Source organism: Heterocephalus glaber, unplaced genomic scaffold, assembly GCF_053883595.1.
Source record: "Heterocephalus glaber isolate CG9 unplaced genomic scaffold, H.glaber_assembly_v1.0 deba00001610, whole genome shotgun sequence".
NCBI lineage: Eukaryota > Metazoa > Chordata > Mammalia > Rodentia > Bathyergidae > Heterocephalus > Heterocephalus glaber.
Window position 1 is genome coordinate 9,248,109 of NW_028258381.1, and position 17,989 is coordinate 9,266,097.

Here is a 17,989-nt window from a genome sequence, read left to right on the forward strand (position 1 = left end):
AAGTGGTAAAGAATAATGGGCAAATAAAGAGTTATGGTTTTTATTAAAACTAGTGTAAATAATTTTGAAGGACTTATAAATGTGACTTAACCAGAGGGGGGAAAAATGTAATTATGAGCAACTACCCTGCAACAAATCAGTTAAATTATTTAAAAATTTATTTAGATTATTCACTCAAATTATTTCAAAAAGTGTTTAGTTCTGAGTAGATTTTTAAAAATTTTATTAAAAAAGCAAGCATTTATTCAAGTAAATTAATAAAATAAAGAACTATTATCTTTATTTGTCATAATTTTACAACAATTACAAATACTTCACAATTTTATTTCAACTCTATTCTTAAAAACTTCTGTGTGATTATTATCAATAAAACACCTAAAGGTTTCATTTATGACTTTTCCAATGTATAGCTCAAAGTGTTACTTATGTCTTAAACAACTGCAGTTATCTGTATCTCATCTAAAGAAAAACCAAATGCTAAGTATTATTACATTGTCTTTAATTTTTAAAAAATTTACTTCATTTTTTCATGACACGTCTGACTCGGCAACCTAAACAAATTGTGTACAGTGATGCCTCAGTTCATGAATGTGTCTGTTCATAGTCTGGTTCACAAACAGGAGCATCCAGCAGTGTTCTGCTTCCATCCTTGAAATCATGTCCAGTGACAACATGACCATGGAATCTTCCATAGAATCCTGGAACTAATTGGGTTCATGAGCTGAGGTCCCTCTGTACACTGAAATTGGTCGACATGTCTGTCTTAAGTCATTTTCTCATTGCTGAAACACAATAACCCACTAACAGGACTGAGAGGAATAGAAGTTTATTTTGACTGAGCTCTGTCCATTGTCTACTGGCTCCATGGCAGAAATAGCATGGAGCAGGAGCTTGGGAGGAAACCTGCTCGCATCATGGTGGACAGGAAGTAGAGGGGGATATCACTTCCAGGTCACACCCCAGGGACCCAACTGCTCTGAACAGACCCCAGGTCCTGACAGCAAGTCAGTTATCTTGCCCCCAAAATCCAATTATCTTCCAAAGCCTGACCTCTAAACCCAACCTCTGAACTCAAGAATCCTTTGGGAGACATGGTGTGGGGAGATAGCAATGTCTTTTAACTTATTCAGTTCTTTCCAAATTATTTATTAAAGGACCCCAGTTCCTGGTCCTTTAGTAGTTTTTCTTTCTAGCCTGCATTTTATTGACTGAGTCACAGTGCTATCATTTCCTATGCTCCTCTTCTCCTGAAAACATCAGAATTCATTACTGGATATCACATTTAATCAGATCCAATTTCAATACTTTTACAAGAATACTTTCTAGTTAACAGTTGCATCTTTCTAAAGGAGGCAGTTATTAACTGGTTGTCTTCATTTTTTGGTATGTATAAGCAAGTATAAACAACCATTCAGCAAATCAATTAGTTCAACAGGAGTTAAAAATGGGGCTACTGTAATTCTTTTATTCGGGCTTCATTTGTAAACCCACATTCTCAACAGGAGACAGATTTCCTCATCAACTCTGGCTATTTGCATATCTTCAGCAACTATGAGGTATGACAAAAATATGATGAGTCTTTAAATAGATACTAAATTTTATTACATTTTAAAAGATACATTGCCATTAATCTGCCTCAAAATACCCCTTTGAATACATTTGTCCCTACATCCTTGACATTTTCTGCAGCAACTGTGGATACTCTCTCTCCTGAGGGCCTTACCACTGCTTCAATATCCTGAATCAATTGAAAATGTAAAACTTTCATAGTCATTTTGAATTTGGAGAAAAGCCAGAATTTATACAGGGCCAAACCTGAGGAATAAAGTGGATGAGGACACATTGTAATGATTTCTTGTAATGTTTTTATTTGACAGAAACTGCCGTAAACATTTTGAATCCAGTAAAGACACTGAGGCAGCCCTGAAAATATACTCGTGAAAGAGGACGTCCAGAGCTGCTTCAGAAAGTGGGAGAAACACTGGGGGTGCAGGGTGGGGGAGCAAGGGGGAGTGGTCAATGTGCAGGGTTAACAGGAATGTGTCTTTTACTGAAACAACATTTAAAAATATATAAACATTCACTGTGTTTTGTGATCATACTGTATTTTTTTGTTTCCCTGGAAATAATATTTGAACAAGAAATACAGATAAATGCTACTTTTCCTTTCATTAATTTGACTATGAGTTGCTTAGTAAATACTCACCACCTGAGAAAGCTTTGGAGTGTGCTTGAGTATGCATGAACGTTTGTGTACCTTTATAAATTAATTGATGCAAGCAAGCTGTAAAGTTGCAGGACACCAGAGTAATTCCCATTGGTCTCCAGTTTTTCCTGGTTCTGGTCACTGGGAAGGAACCTCCTGGAGTTGGCTGATGTGTCCACTCACTCACCACTTCTTTGCAGGACCATAGTGTGCTACATCAATCCCCTTCCCCAGGGCCTCTGTCCTTTCTCTCCCGAGCCCGATGACATCAGCAGGAAAACTGGCATTTAGAGCCCCAAACAGGGTGCCATGGTGTCCTTTGCTGAGTTGGTCCTTAATTCTAACATATGTTCATAGAAAGCTCTAAACTGACCTAAAACAAAAACTAAATACAACTCAAAAGACACTGTGTAATAATTTTATTCTAAGTTAAACAAACACCTGTTCTAAATAAGCTTGCTAATATATATATAAATTGAAATCTACCATAAATTTACTGAGAAAAATAGGCAAGATATGAACTTTGATAATAATATATTTTATTTTTAAAAATATTTTTAAGTATTTATTTTTTTTCTAGACAATTCAGCAAAGTTTTCCTACCTGGAACTTTAGGCAGTTCCACAATATATTTAAACAAAAGAAAAAACTATATTAAAATATTTTTTCCCAGAGAGAATGTTCTCATTCTATGTCAGAGTTCATGACTCAACAATTTATGAACCGCTGTTCTCTTTCCCTTTGCTTCCTGTTTTATTACCAGCTAAGTGAAGTGTTCATATTAACACTTTATGTGAAGATAGTGATTTGGGTTATTTTTCATCTATTTCTTTAAGACTTTAGTTGGTATATTTTCCTGTGATATTCATCCCAATAATGTTAATCTTGCCATTTTCATCTTCGTTATTGTATACATTATGAATAAAACATAAATCATTCTAATTTAACATATTCAGTTCCATTTTTCTGCTACAAGTAGTCATTCATGCACTTTTTAGAACATTATATTCACCTTGTGTAGATCAGCTATCATTCTAAGATCCTCTACTATTTTGCTTAAGGCTTATTTCTTATTAACAGTACATAGTTGGGTTTGTTTACATTTTAATTCCATATAAGAATATTTACTTTTGTAAAAAACAGCACAGAATATAGCAGATTCTCAAGCCTATTTCTCCAGTTAGAAAAAGTGAGGTTGAAATCTGGATTCTGAGGCATTCTTGTTTTAAAGGATTTAAAACTGAGCTCCTTGTGCACTGGTTACATTCCAATAAGGCCTGTGGTGGATCCCAGCCAGATCCCCAGGCCTTGCCAGAGCTGGGGCAGAAATGCTGGAGACGCGGCAGTCCATGGACACCTACTCCCCAGAGAGGAGCAAGTGGCCCAGGGACCAACCTGTGCTCCTATCACTCTGTGAGCACCCAAGAAATAACATTCCCACCACAGCTGCTTGGAGGGAAGGCAAAAGGATCAAACAAATCTGGCTGAAAGAGGGAAGAAAGGCTCCAAGCTTGAGGTAAAGGACAACTATAATTTCCATGCTCAAGCAATTTGTGCTTCTTTCCTGGGGAAAATTCCAGCTCAGAATTCCCATCCAATGGATCCGTTGACTCGGGTGAAATGATCTCCCTGGGTTCCAGTTTGCATCCTGGCTATTGTGTCTCATGAAATTACACATCTGACTCTGAAACAGAATGCAAAATATTTGAAAGAGGTTATAACTGGAAAAAAGTGGAGGAAGTTGGAATTGGAACTTCCAAAAGATCTAAACTCTCATTAGGAGTAAATGAGGCAGAAAACATTTAAATATATATCATTTCAGCTTAGGTAAACAATTTATGTTCAAATATTTGTCACTGCTATAGATTTTCCTTATATTTAAAGCATTTGGTATAATGAGGTTATCTTAAGTTTTACTTATTCATTTCAAAATGAAAAGCTTCAGCATGGAAAGAGCAGACATGGAATATTAAACTGAGACCCATTTCTTACTTGGAAAGTTGCTACAGTGAGGCGGCCAGCAGTAAGTCCATGATAAAGTCCTTGTAAGAGACACATGACAGCCAGGCTTTCAGGATAAGGCAGTGTGAAGGCAGAAGAACAGTGCGGGGCACAGGAGGGCCACCAGCCCAGGGCCCCATGGAGACAGGAGCCCCACAGACAGCAGACACCGCGGATGACTGTGGTCTTGCTGTTTGTGTGGCTTCATGTTCCTGGCTTGCACAAGGGTGAGCGGACTCACATCCGGTTTCACACTGTGACAGTTGTTACAGCAGCCTCCAGGAATTAAGTCAGGTGCTCCAACAGGAAATGCAATCTTTCTGACAGGCTGAGGCAGGAGGACTGCAAGTTGAAACCAACCCTGGGCAATTTGGCACCTTAGTGAGGATCCTGTGTTGAAATAAAAGGTGGGCTGGGGATGGAGCTCAGTGCTAAGGCTCGGCGCTCAAACCCTACCACAGAGAAAAAGAAGGAAAATAAAATCAATTTTCATCAGGCACAGCTTTCTTATCCAATCCTCCCGGCTGCCAGACCTAATTCCTGGTCAGCCCCACCCCAGGCGATGGCCAGCCACACTCAGAAGAGCCCCTCGTTAGGCGCGGCCTCCCTTGCTCCCTGGACTTCTCCATGGAGGACAATGTTACAGCCCTGCCCGCTCCTTGGTCATAAGTCCTGGCTTCCACAGCTGTGCTGTCAGGCATCATCAGCATTCTGAATAGAGTTCTCAGTGTTTTAACAAGTGTTGGATGTTTCTTCTTTAAGTAGAAGGCAGGGGTACTTCTATGATATGCATGATGGCAGAGGACGGAGATGGCCACGGCGAGGGCCATTTCTTTGAGTCTTGAGTTCTGTCACACACTGCAAATGCTGCTTTCTTAAGTTGTTCTATTGTGCCCTAACTGAGCCTTCAGTGGGGCTGCTTCTGTCCGGCCGAGAGCAAAACTAAACAAAAAGAAGTTGGGGAGCTTACCTAGGGAGGCAGGGCACAAAAAGATATGGGATATCATCAAAAGATGTGGTGAATGTCTAAAGTTTTAAAAAATTTGCTATGCAAAAGACACATTGCCATGAGTCCCCCTCAGAATCCTCGTCTCACTCCAAACGCACTCATCCCATTGTCCTTGCCCTTCCTGCAGCAGCTCTGAGTCCTCTTTCCTGAGTGTCTTTAGCCCCAATGTCCTGGCTGCCTGATGTCCTAAATGGATTCAGTTACCTGTCATGTCCATTCTGATTTTGGGTAAGAGCTAGCAGCCTCAGGGGGCCAGATGTTGTGAATAAGGTGGAGGAGGACCACTCTTTTTTCCTTATAAAATGTTAAAAATTGGTACTTAGCCATACAGTGTGGAAATCATGGTCTCCTTGGACTAAACATCCTTTGGGCAGAAAATTCAAAGGGTTTTAGATTTGAAATCATTTCTCAAGAAGAAAACTGTTTTGAAAACCAATTTTTACTACTGAGTTTTGAGGCTACTCTGAACAAAAATGTTTTTGGAAGTTATTTTTTTCTGGGTCCTGACTGGTCATTAGTAACATGTTAGCATTCCCAGAAAATGCATGTGAGAGGCTTGTCATGTTTTATCATCATGAGGATGATGTGGATTTCCCAGTTATAGTTATATGATATCATGTGCATACAGCATAATTAGAATATTAAATAATTGCCTTTTCTGCTTTGGGAAGTAATGTTTAGAATAATGTGGGAGTTTTACAACAAGGTCAAGGAAATTTCTGTCTTCCGTGGCACTCCCCCCAGACTCACAGTAATTGGTTCAGCTCAACTGGGATTCTTAGTGCTTCAGAGAAGGGAACAGTGGAGGAGTGTTTGTCTAGGTTTCCCTCCTCCTGTTAGCAGTGGTGGGAATACAAAGTATACGATAAAACTGTTAGGACGCTGTTGTATTGAGCCGGGTATGCTGGCCTGGCCAGCACTCTGGGAAGCTGAGGCAGGAGGATGGTAAGTTTGAGCCCAGCCTACGAAACCTAGAAATTTAGTCAAATACTGTCCCCCAAACACACAAACAAAAACCTCAAAAAAAGCTGGGGCTGTAACTCATTGCCCTCTTACCTTCTCCAGCACAGGAAAACGAAAGTTAGTGAATCTGAAATTGACGCTCTGAACCCTGGAAATCTTGGAGTGGAGCAGCAGCAGGTCCAGTGCAGGTGGAGACCACACTGCAGACCACAGAAAGCTCTTGCTTCCTCTGTGGCTTTGTTGAGGACCTGGGTGAAGACATGGAGATGCAGCACCCAGCCGTGTGCCTGTCAGGTGTGGGGTCCAGAGCTCCCGGGACATTACAGAGACCTACAGGTCTTCCTGTCTCTCCTGAAGTCCAGCAACTGCTGGACAATGGGCTCAGACAAATGTCAGGTTCCAAGGTCGCATGGAGAGAAGCCTCACTCGGACCCACCCAGAGCAGAGCAGAGTGGCCCCGGTTGGCGTCTGCGACCAAGACGATGCCTGCTTGGTGTTTGGCCATGGCATGTCCCAGACGCAGCCATGCTCTTGGGGATTTTCAACCAGAAAAGTCCTCAAAAGGGCCTGTGTCATCCCTGTCTGTGCACTGCCATAGGGGCTCTGCCCATGCACTGAAATCTCTTAATCTGTAACTGACCATTGCAGACTCAGATCACACAGGACTTTAAACCCCGGGGCAGTGTCCTCCAACTGCCTGGGTGTAACTGGAGGAGAGGTCCTCTTCCGGCAGTGGGCAGACGAATACGCCACTGAAATATCCTCCCTGTGTGTACATGCGCACACTGGAAAATGGGACAAAAATGTGGTCTCCCAAAGATTACTGTTCTTTACTTATTATCACTTTGCTTGCTTTTTACAGCGCTAGAGAGTGAACCCTGGGCCTTCCCGTACTAGGCAAGACCTTTACCCTGAGGGGCTCCTTCTCTCACGTTCTAAAACGTTCAGGGCAAGTTTCAAAGGATGCAATGATTGTCGGAGTTTCACTCTGGACTCCTGTCTTTGTCCCTTTCTCGTCACTGGAAGAAGCACCTGACACCTCAACTTAAGGAGGAGGCATTCTTTTGGCTCACGTTTCAGTCCCTGGTCAGCTGCCTCCATGAGGGAAGGCTGGAGGGAGGATCTGACAGAGGGGAGCTGCTCACCTCACAGCAGTGGGGAAGCAGGGCACGAGGGGCGAAACTGGCAAGGAATCCACCCTTGCAGGCCACGGCCCCAGGGCCCCTCCAGCCAGGCCTCGCCTCCTGCAGCGTCAGCCCTGAGCTCACCCGTGGGTGAACCCGCTGATGAGCACGGCGCCCCTGATCCGTCACCTCCACAAATACGAGAACCTAGGGGCACTTTCACATCTAAAGTGCAGCAGAGTCCGGCTTTACAATGCTTTCTTGGAAACAGTAGTGAAACCCTGTGACAATGACCGGACGTGTTTTGTACCTAACTTACATAATATTTGGACTTTTAAGTTATTCTTATTCAAATAGAGAAAATAATATTTTAAATGACTGCAAAAACAATTCATTCATCTTTACAAACTTCAACATCCATTTCAGTTTTTCAATGACTTTTGATTAATAAAATTTTTCAATATTTATTTATGTAAAAGCTTCCCCATAACATCATTATAGAAATGGAAAGCTTATTCTTCAAATACTCAAGAAATTATAGATTATGGGCCAGTGTTGTAGTTCAGTGGCACAGAGCCTGCCTGGCAAGTGCAAGGCCCTGAGTTTGATTCTCTGCACCAAAAAAAAAAAAAAAAAAAGGAATATAAATTATAATCCTATAAAAAAGTCTTATCAGTGTAAGACACAATATTTCAGTTCAGTTTTTCAACTGCAAAAATAGATTAGAAAGGAAATTTGATTGACCTAAATATAAAAATTACAGATATATTCTGAAAATTTAGAGAGAACAACTCATAAACAATATAAGTGGCCAGCACACACATTTATGTGGATGAGTAGGACGGTTCACTCCATAACATACACATTCATAATACATCAGCATTTTGCAAAGGGAAGATTTTACAAGCTACTATTTTGCTTTAATAATCTGGAAAATAAAATTCATTTACATTTTCCCATTCATATAGAAGTCATTTCATGTTATAAACATTTATCATTTTTATTAATTAACACATAAATGAAATTTTTAAAAAATGCACTGCAATGTAGTAGCGTCACGCATAAAACTTGGTCATGCAAGTTTTGCAGTTTATTCTGCCCAGGTTTTTCTGGAGTTGTGGAAGTTAATTTTCATCCACAAATACAGGATATCTGAGGGAAACTTAATCAGAAACTTCAGTGATAAACCCTTAACCTGGCAGTCCTAGAAACGATCTGTTCTTTATGTTGATTTTTTACTTTTAAACTCTTGGCTTTGAAACAGTTTCAGATTTTCAGAAGAGTTGCCCAAACAGTAGAGCCAGGTCCCAGACAGCCCTCCCCCAGCCTCCTGGAGGCTGATGACTGAATAACGGCTGAAGATTTGTAACGTTGCTGAGGCAGCTCACCTCCCAGCCTCTCCCTCCTGTGACTGTTCCTCAGTCTCCTCCCATCTGCCACAGCCCTGATGGAGTGAAGAGTAAATGTCAGGTACACTGTGGCTTGTGGCAGTCTCCCAACCTGGGATCCCATGGTTTTCTCTCAAGACTGGACTGGATTGATTACCTGCATTTTGGGTAAACATACTATGGAAATGGTTATTTTCCATTCCCATCCCTTCTTTCATGATATGCTTTGGTATTGTTCTCTAGGGAGCATTTGTCCCCTTTTCTCCACCTACTGTTGGTGTCATCCTCCGTGTATCTCAGTATAAACCCACTGACATTTAGTCCTCACTCTCTGAGTGGACATCCCACAGTGTCGCTGTTGATTTCCAGGTGAAGCTCCTCAGTCTTTGGCTCTTTGGGGCTGTCATACCGGCTACTCTGTCCTTCTGAATGCACAGACCTTTCATTTTCCCATGCTCTTTTTCTTGCTGACCACATGTCTTCTTCTTTTTGGCTCTGATCTCTTGAATGTTCTGTCTCTGCACCACAGTCAGGCTGTCTCCAAGGAACGGACACAGTTGACTGTTGGAGTGCTGGAATGAACCACGCTGTGAAGAGAGCAGAGAGCCTGCAAGAAAAATAGGCAAACGCAAAGTGGCTGGGAGTGCTGCTTCTGGAGAGCAGCTAAGGATGAAGCCAGTGGAGAAAATGAGGAACATCGGGGATCTTCCTTTCTCTTCTGTCCTCTTCCTCTCTCGTCCTTGCCTGTCTTCTCAATGACTGATTTCTGCTTCACCTTCAGCAGAGTTGCACGAGCCCCCGGGAGCACTGTGTGGGCCTGTCAGGCGAGTCGTGGCCTGCGCTGTGTGGGCACTGGACAAGAATGTGTGCTCCACGTCAGGGGCCAGAGTCTGTCCCCACCGGCTGGACCGATTGCCACATGAGTCCACGGAAGCCCGAAAATTACTGGACTGGACTAGGGATAGAAACACAGGCTTGAAACTGTGTGACTAGCATGTCTTTTCTTTTTTATTGATTATTTCTTTTTATATAAAGTTTGTTATCCGGTGCATACAAAATATCCGTCTGGTGATTTGACCCTTTATTATAATGATCATGTTCATCAGTGCTTTTCATAATTTTTTAACTTAAGTATTTAGCTTGGTGTTCATGTTTTATGGTAGGATAGTGCTCCTAACACTTGTTTTTTGGTTTTTGATTTGTGTTTTTTTCCTATAACTATTTCCGTTCTTTTGTTTTTCATTTTATATCCTTATAAGTTTAGGTATTTCTCTTAAGCAATATGTATTTGTGACCCAGTTTGAAAGTCTTAGCTTTCATATTCAATAATTGAATTGTTTTTATTCCTAATATGTTTTCATGTTTGTTTGTCTTTTACTTCTTCCACTTAGTCTATATTTACAGTCTGTTATTTTGGGAAGACAGAGTGCAACTCTTAATTCTAATATTCCCCTCCCAGAATGTTGATAATTATATTTTTTATTTGTTATCTTAGTGAATGTGACACAAACCCATGACTTACCAGATTTAAACAAGGATTGTTTCTTTTGCCTATTCCCAGCAGTCCAAGAGCCTCTGCTTGTTGTTTTTGCTGTCACCCCCACGTTTCTCTCTGCTGATTGGTTTCGCATTCAGGGATACAGTGGCCCTGTGAAGAGGGACAAATGCAATCATTACCATGGCAAACACTTGCTGATAAAAATTCTAAAAAGGAGCAGCCCAATTCCTGAAATCTTCATGTCCCCTCTGCCCTGCTCCAGTTAGTGAGCAGAGGGGCTTCTCCTGCTGCTCCCCCGTGAGTGGTGACGGCTCTGCAGTGACCCTGGCCCAGCGTCCTGCTCCCTGGGCCCTGCGGCCTGGCCCGTCTGCCTGCTGCCTGGGCCTTGTGTCTCTGAGGCTCTTGCCTGGACTCTCCACCCTCTCTCTTTGCTCCGTTCTGAGTATTTTTTCCTAGTTGTCTCAGTTCTGTTTCCTCTCTTCTGTTATTAGGTTTCCCCTTTAAGCTCTTCAGTTCAGTTCTCTCTTTCCTTCCTGGGATTTCCCATTTCCTCCTCTAGATTCTCGAGCCCTGCTGCAGTTTCCTCAGCATAAGCAAGGTGGTCCCCAAGGCCAGGCCTGCCTGTGCTTCTGCAATGCCTAACCTGATCCCCCATTTGTGGGCCCCTTTCATGCTACTCACTTTTCTTGACAGAATATCATTCTGTTTTGACTCTCAATATCTTGTTATGTTTGGGGTGTTTCCACTGAGCCACACCCCAGGTCTGTCTTTATTTATTTAATTATTTTGAGATTCTGTCATGCTAAGTTGTCTAAATTGCCTAGAACTACATGAAGCATTAATGCATGTTATGTGTCATTACTTGTAAAATCAAAGTATGCATTTGCTTAAATAATTGTTTTCTGTAGTACTGCAGTTTGAACCCATTAAGCCATATCCTCAGACCATTTTTAATTTTTGTTTTTAAAATTTGAGATTAAGTCTCATTAAGCTGCCAAGCTGCCCAGACTGGGATGAATTGCAGTTCTCCTGCCTCAGCCTTCCACAGTGCTGGAATTGCAAGCATGCTCTGCCACCCCTGTTAGTTACGCATTATTTTTTGTGGACAGTGACTATTGGAATCTTATATATAATTCCCAATCTTGAATGATATTCTTTTCCTGCAGCAAGAGTATAACTTTTTATGTTACATGATGACTGGACCAACTGGCCCACTGGGATCAAGTTAATCCAACTAATATTGAGATTTATTTTTCCATTTTTGGGGTCAGTTTTTGTATTGTAGTAAAAGAGACATAATATCTGATTTACCATGTTAACCATCTCTAAATGCCTGGCTCCGTGGTCTTAAGAACATTCACACTACTGTGTAGCAATCGCCACTGTGAGCCTTCAGAGGTCTTCTCCTCAAGAAACCCATGTGGGCAGTGTCTCCGTTCCACTTTTCTACTTTCAGGCTTAATGTGCTTTCCAACTTTGGATATGTTCCATAAGTGGAGTCACACAGTAGTTTTCTTTTTGTGATTGGTTTGTGTTGCTGAGCACATTGTCTTTAAGTCATTCACATCACAGTGTATGCCAGTGTCCCCTGGAGGGGGATTTTCACTCCTGTCCCTGCGAGAGTGGGCCTTGTGCATTTCCGCTGGACATGATCTGGGAGGGACTCATAGCTTTTCCTTAGTGGGCTTGAATGGCACAGTGGGTCTTCCAACACTTCAATCTCTTTAATAGCCACTAGATTTTTATTATTAAAGACAAATGTATCGATGCATTGCAAGCAGCTTTGGCTTTTGTTATGAGGTGAAGCAACATGTTAACATTTTCCTTACAGTTGACATTTCAAAGCTGTTGTATCCACTAATTCCCAAGTAATTAGATACAAAGTAAGTCACATTCATTATGTAAAGCAATGACTGTATCTGAATCCATTTCTAGACAATAAGGCACAAGAAGCTTTCGTATTTCACCCTTCCAAATGGCAGATCTGAGAAACAAACTAATGGGTTTAACATCCGGAAAGCTACATTATTGATTGTTGTGTCTTCCATTTTACTTATTCCTAAAACTCAGTCCTGGTAAAACTGCTGTGGATGCTCTTCCTGCTCTTGTTTACACAGATGCCACAAGAGATTGCTGACCGCCCTTCGGTTTGTTAAACAAGTTGCTTTGTTCTCTGCTCTTTGCTCAGTAGCTACAGCAGCAGGGCATAGGCCAGAGAAGGTTCATCTCACTCTTTCCACCTCACAGGATGATTCTAAAGCCACTGAGTTGGATTTCTCTCTGCTTTCGTACAGTTCTGCTTTGCTTTGAATTCCCCAATAGCAAGACAAAGCTGCTGCTGTTTAATGAGGACTTCATGGTGTCTTTCAGCATTATTCTTTATGTATTTCTATTGCCTGTCTTCATTTTCTGACAATTCTAGGTCTCCAAAAGTACAGCATTAACTATCTTGAAATGAACATTTCTTCTCCATTATTTCCAGTCCTGAGTATCTTAGTTACTCAACATCTTTAATACAGGTTTCTCTTCACAAATCTATCAATCTAAAAATGCACTGAAATGAGTTAAAATTGGAAATTTGATGTCTAAAGTTTAAGCTATATAGGATTTAAATGAAAAGTTCAGAGTTTACTCATGTCTGTTCACATGAGCACTTACAAAGTCTGGTACAACATTCTGAATTTTTTAAAATATTAGTTATAATCAACCAACTGATAAGATTATTTGGTAAACATGTTTAAACTATTATGAAGGAAATAACTTTCAGCATTACAGTAGAATAGACAATTTGGATTACACAGAAATAAAACTAATGCATATGATTTGTAAAATCAAAGTATGCATCTATTTAAATAATTGTTTTATTTGGTACTGGGATTGAGGCCTGCCTTAGCTATATTCTCAGGCCATTTTAAATTTGTTTTAAATTTTGAGACAGGAGCTCTTTAAGCTGAGAAGTTGGCCAGGCTAGGATAGAATTTATAATCCTCCTCCCTCAGCCTCCCAGAGAGCTGGGACTACAGGCACATTCCACCGTGTATATTTTCAAATAATGATAAGCAAATCTAGCACCTTGGTGTACTAACTCGAATATTCAGTATACAGCATGCAACTAAAACATAAAAATTCAGGTAACATTGAGATCATTTCTTTTCTGAGATAGTTTTTATTTACATCATGTCATTTCTTTCTCAAAAATGCACCCTGACACTTGCTCTTCCAACCCACGTTCTGGCATCACAGAACCTGGTCATTTCTCACCCAGACTACTGCAGAAGACACAAAACCTCCACCCTGGCTCCTTGCCAGCATCCTTCCCTCAGCCTGCAAACAGTGGTCAGAGGGAACTTCACACATCAGATATATTCCTTATCTGCCTACAGCCTCGCAGTGGCTCATGTGTCTTGGGCTGCTCTGCTCAGCACGACGCCCTCACCCAGCCTGGTGTCCGTTCATCCTGCACATTTCTTCTACACATTCATTACTAGGCAGTGAATAAAATAACAGTCACTGTTTTAAAAACATCTCCCAAGAGCTGTAAGCACGTGCGCCAGAAGAGAGCTTGTCTATGCAGAGAGCAGGGAGAGTTTACCAAGAGCACTGATGAGATGAGGTGCAGCCAGTCCCGGGACCTACATTTCCACAGGAGGATGGGCAGTCAGATTACATGGCTGCCAGGCTTCCTGCTCCCTGGGACCTCAGCTTTGCAGTGCAGCTTTTCTTTGGCTAATTCATTACAGGTTTGGGGAATTCAAGTCAAGGAAAAAAGAAAAGAAACAATGAGAGTCGTGGGTTTTGGTTAATTAGGTCATAATAAAACTTGTCAGAGGTTGTTTAGTTTTCATCCCTCGCTGCAAGTGTTCTGTGTGAATCCGCTCTTTCCATTTCTGGCCCTCCCACAGCCAGCCGGTGCTAGTAGTGTCTCAGCCCTGGTGTGGATGGACAGTGAACCCCAGAAGTCTCATGCGCTCATATTGGGCTGTGGGAAGCTGACTGGATCTTGGGGTGCTGTACTCCTCAGTGGATCAGTCCAGCCTTGAGTGCACAGCTGCCTGTGCTGGTTGGAGGTGGGGCTTGAGTAGAAGAAGTTGGATCAGGGCTCGGGCGAGTGCAATGGGGTACACTTGTCCAGGCCCCTCACTTCCCTCACTGTCTGCTTCCTGATGCCATGAGTCTAGCAGCTTCCTGTCGGGATTTCTGGCTTCGGTACAGCCAACCATGGACTGCATGCTCTGAAACCACATGCAAAAGGTAACTGTCGCCTCCTGAAGCTGTGTATGTCAGGGGTCTTGTCCTGATGATGGGAGGTGATTAATATAGCCTCTGCAGTCCTGCAGCTCCAATCCACCCAACACTGTGCTCTGACACTGCTGTGGGTGTTTGCAGACTGTGTTTCTCACCCTCCTTTGCTGTTGGGGATCTCTTGGCTTCTGGCAATCGGAGGCCTCTTCTTTCCTCCACCAAGAACTAGTGGGGGACAGATTCTTCCTGAAGTTACTAATCCCTAGGTTACTTCAGTATGGACTTGTTGGTTTTTCACCCTTTGTATAATTGTAAACAATTTTCCAAATTAGATTCCCAAAGCTTGAGACACCTGGACCAGTTTGTGATGACTGTGACAAAGGTGTTTCAGTACTATCCAGCAATACTCATTTTCATTGTACTGATGAAAAACCCTCAGCACAAATTAGGTGACTTTTAACAAGTATGTGGCAAAGAAAATGTTAGGACCCACAAGTTATCCAATTTAAGAGGTGTTTTGCATAGCTCTGAAATATACTGCACATTTGCAGTTTATGTCTAAGCATCTATAGAACCACTGAGAAACATTAAGAGTAATATATATGAAATTATACAGATACACATATATGTATATTTTTATCATCTGGAATAGTTAAAAGAACATGTTTTTAAGACTAGGGAAATCAGAAAATAATACAGATCTACCTATCTGTTAAAATACTCAGGTGACAAAGTAGTATTCAAGGTACTGTAAAGAATAAAATATCATAAAAAAGAATAAAATATCATATGCTCATGCATAAAAAGGGATTATATGGAGACAGAAAAGGGAGATTAATTAAAACAATGATATATGATATATAGATATCATATATTATGATGTAAATTATGATATAAAGAAATATTGTCATGTAATGAACAAAAAAGTAAATATCTGGGGTGGGATCATTTTAATATTTTTGCTTTTAATCTAGCGATTGACTTTCCCTGTTGTCTAAATTCTTCAATGCTTTATTAAATTTATAGCAGAAAAGTGATAATGTTTTTAAAAATCATTTCACAAGAATTTCATATCATAAAAATAAAATTTCTGAAAAAAGAAGGTAAAACCATATACTAGGTATGTTTTCAACTAGGTAAAATAAATAGAATATTTTTTGAAATTGTAAAGAAATACTGCTCAGATGTCACACTGGAGCACTTGTGTTACCTTTATACTCACCTGCTGTACACTGTTCACTGATTCTAAGCAACCGACACTTTAAATCAATACAAACTTATAGCAATTGTTCAATTATACTCACAATTTTATTATTTTTTAAGCATTTCCTTATTTTTTCAAAAGTTTTCCTTGAGCAAAAGTACAGATGTAGTTTGGGATATTTTTCACCAAATCTATTTTTGGCGTGGAAGCCAGATGATTTTTATTTCTGCTGCTTATTGCATGTAGCCTGGGCCTACTTGAATGCACAGTCTTCTGCTTTTCCCTGCTGTTGCAGCACCTTGGTGCCTGGGGACAGCTGACAGGTCACTCCGGCAGGCAGTGAAGGGGTGGAGTGCCCAGTGCAGCCTCCAGCCCTGGGAGCAGCCAGGCTCAGCCCTGCACAGCACCCTGAGTCCTGAGCAGGGCCGCAGGAGGTGCCCTGGCTGTGGCGATTCTGTTTCCTCTATGCCTCGGAGCTCAGTCAAAAACTGGAGTCTCCTGCCTCTCTGTTACCAGCCTTTCCTGGGCCTTGGACCTCGAGTGGTGTGTTCTGAGTGGGTGAATGAGGGTGAGCTAAGGACCTGGAGGGACAGCTTCCCCTTCATCAGAGGGGAGGCGCCAAGGCCAAGACAAAAGTCAAACACACACATGAAATGATGCCAAGAAAAGAAGCAATACATGAAAAACTCCTAGAAAGAACAAATCTGGGAGTCCCATACCTTTGGCAGATCACGCATTTCTTGTAGATATTGTCTATTTCACCCAGATTCACACAGAACCCTGGCTGTAAAGGTTGGTTCCTCAGTCTGAGGGGATCCATAGCTTCAGACAATGCCTTCTTCTCCAAGTTGTTTCATCTTCTTCCAGTTTCTTGATGACTCCACATAAGACAACACTCACAGTGGCCCTTAAAGGAAGACATATGTAAGCCGGGTAACTAGGAAGTGTGTTTCCATGTCCATGGATCTTTGCACATTGCTGAGAGGCTTTGTGAGGGCCCAGTCAGGTGCAGGGAGATCATTCCTCTCTATGACCCCATGCCCTTCATCTCCTTCATCACGGACTCTTTCAATAACATGCTCCGGACAGGACTGAGTTCCCAGAACACGTTATCATGTGATTTGTCCTCTTCAGAAGGCAACAAAGAAAACTACGTTAAATACACAGATGCATCATTATATCTCAGCATATTCAGCAGGCAACCGAATATACATAGGTGTGAAAGCAACAGTGTAGAACAGTGTATTTGGGAGAAACCTTGTGCACATGGAGTAAAATAATACTTCTCTCAATTAGTTACAACTCAAAAATCAAAACATGTTCCATTAGGTTAACTGTAGATTCACAAAAAATGCAAAATCCTGTCAAGGAAATTAAACTAAAACCCCTCAATACGAGGGAAGTGTATGTGATTCACAAAGAAAATTTTATAGGTGCTTGAGGAGTCTGTCACCTCAGAAGTAAATCACCAGGAGGCTGGCAAAGGAGTTAATTTTTTACATAAGGATCAAGGCAAGTCATATGTGATGCTACTTACTACTGTGTTACAGCCACTGTGTAGGAATTTTCCTGGTATTTGTACATAAGCTTCAGCTTGGTATTAATCAGGAAAGGAAAAGATTTTCAGAATTATAGTATTATAAAAGTATTAAATTAATATAACACATTTACTTGGCAAGTAAAATTTTACACTGGCCCAGAGAAAATGGAAATGAAGCTACCTTAGAAATGAACTGTTCTAATGGACACGTTTTTGAAGGAATCGAGGAAGCAGTAGGAAATGTATCCTGATGCTCTTGCAGTCAGATCATGACCAAACTGGGACAAATTCATTGTCTCGTTCCTCTGTGTGCAGCTGCTGGACAGTGAGTTGAGAGTTGTGTCACCCCAGGCTAGGGGTAGGGAGATGTTTGGTTTGTTGGTCAGAGTCACGCAGACATAAAATTCATGTTGTGTTGGAGACAAGGCGATGAGAGTTACCCCCTAGCAATCACAAAGGGGCATTTTGACTTTGAGCTCTCAGAATGTCAGTCTTCACCTCTCCACTTTCCTGTCTACAGCAGCATCAGCTGGGAAAAGCACATGCCATGGAGACACCAGCAGGCAGGGTGGCACTCAGAATGCAGGGACCCATCTACTTCTGCATTAGCAGTGTGACAACTAAACTCTTCTTTGGGAATGTCAGAAAGGAAAACTTATCCAGTACAATACCACATTCACTCCTGTGTTTCAACATCATGCCATCGACTCTATCAAAAATTACTCCTTTTCCATTTTCATAAATTCAATGATTTATGTACTTAATTTGGAATCATTTTTTTTACATATTCCACATTTCCATTTGTTCTTCAGTT

The 17,989-nt window shown here is 41.3% G+C and overlaps 1 long non-coding RNA gene across 1 annotated transcript; it reads right to left on the reverse strand.

Moving 5' to 3' along the window:
* Positions 1–1,613: 1,613 nt before the first annotated feature.
* On the reverse strand, positions 1,614–6,876 carry LOC110348147 (uncharacterized). The gene is made up of 3 exons (XR_002393131.2): positions 6,273–6,876; positions 4,199–4,659; positions 1,614–3,890 (listed from the first exon to the last, which is right to left on the reverse strand). It is a non-coding gene; the product is annotated as an uncharacterized LOC110348147 (long non-coding RNA).
* Between the last annotated feature and the right edge of the window lie 11,113 nt (positions 6,877–17,989).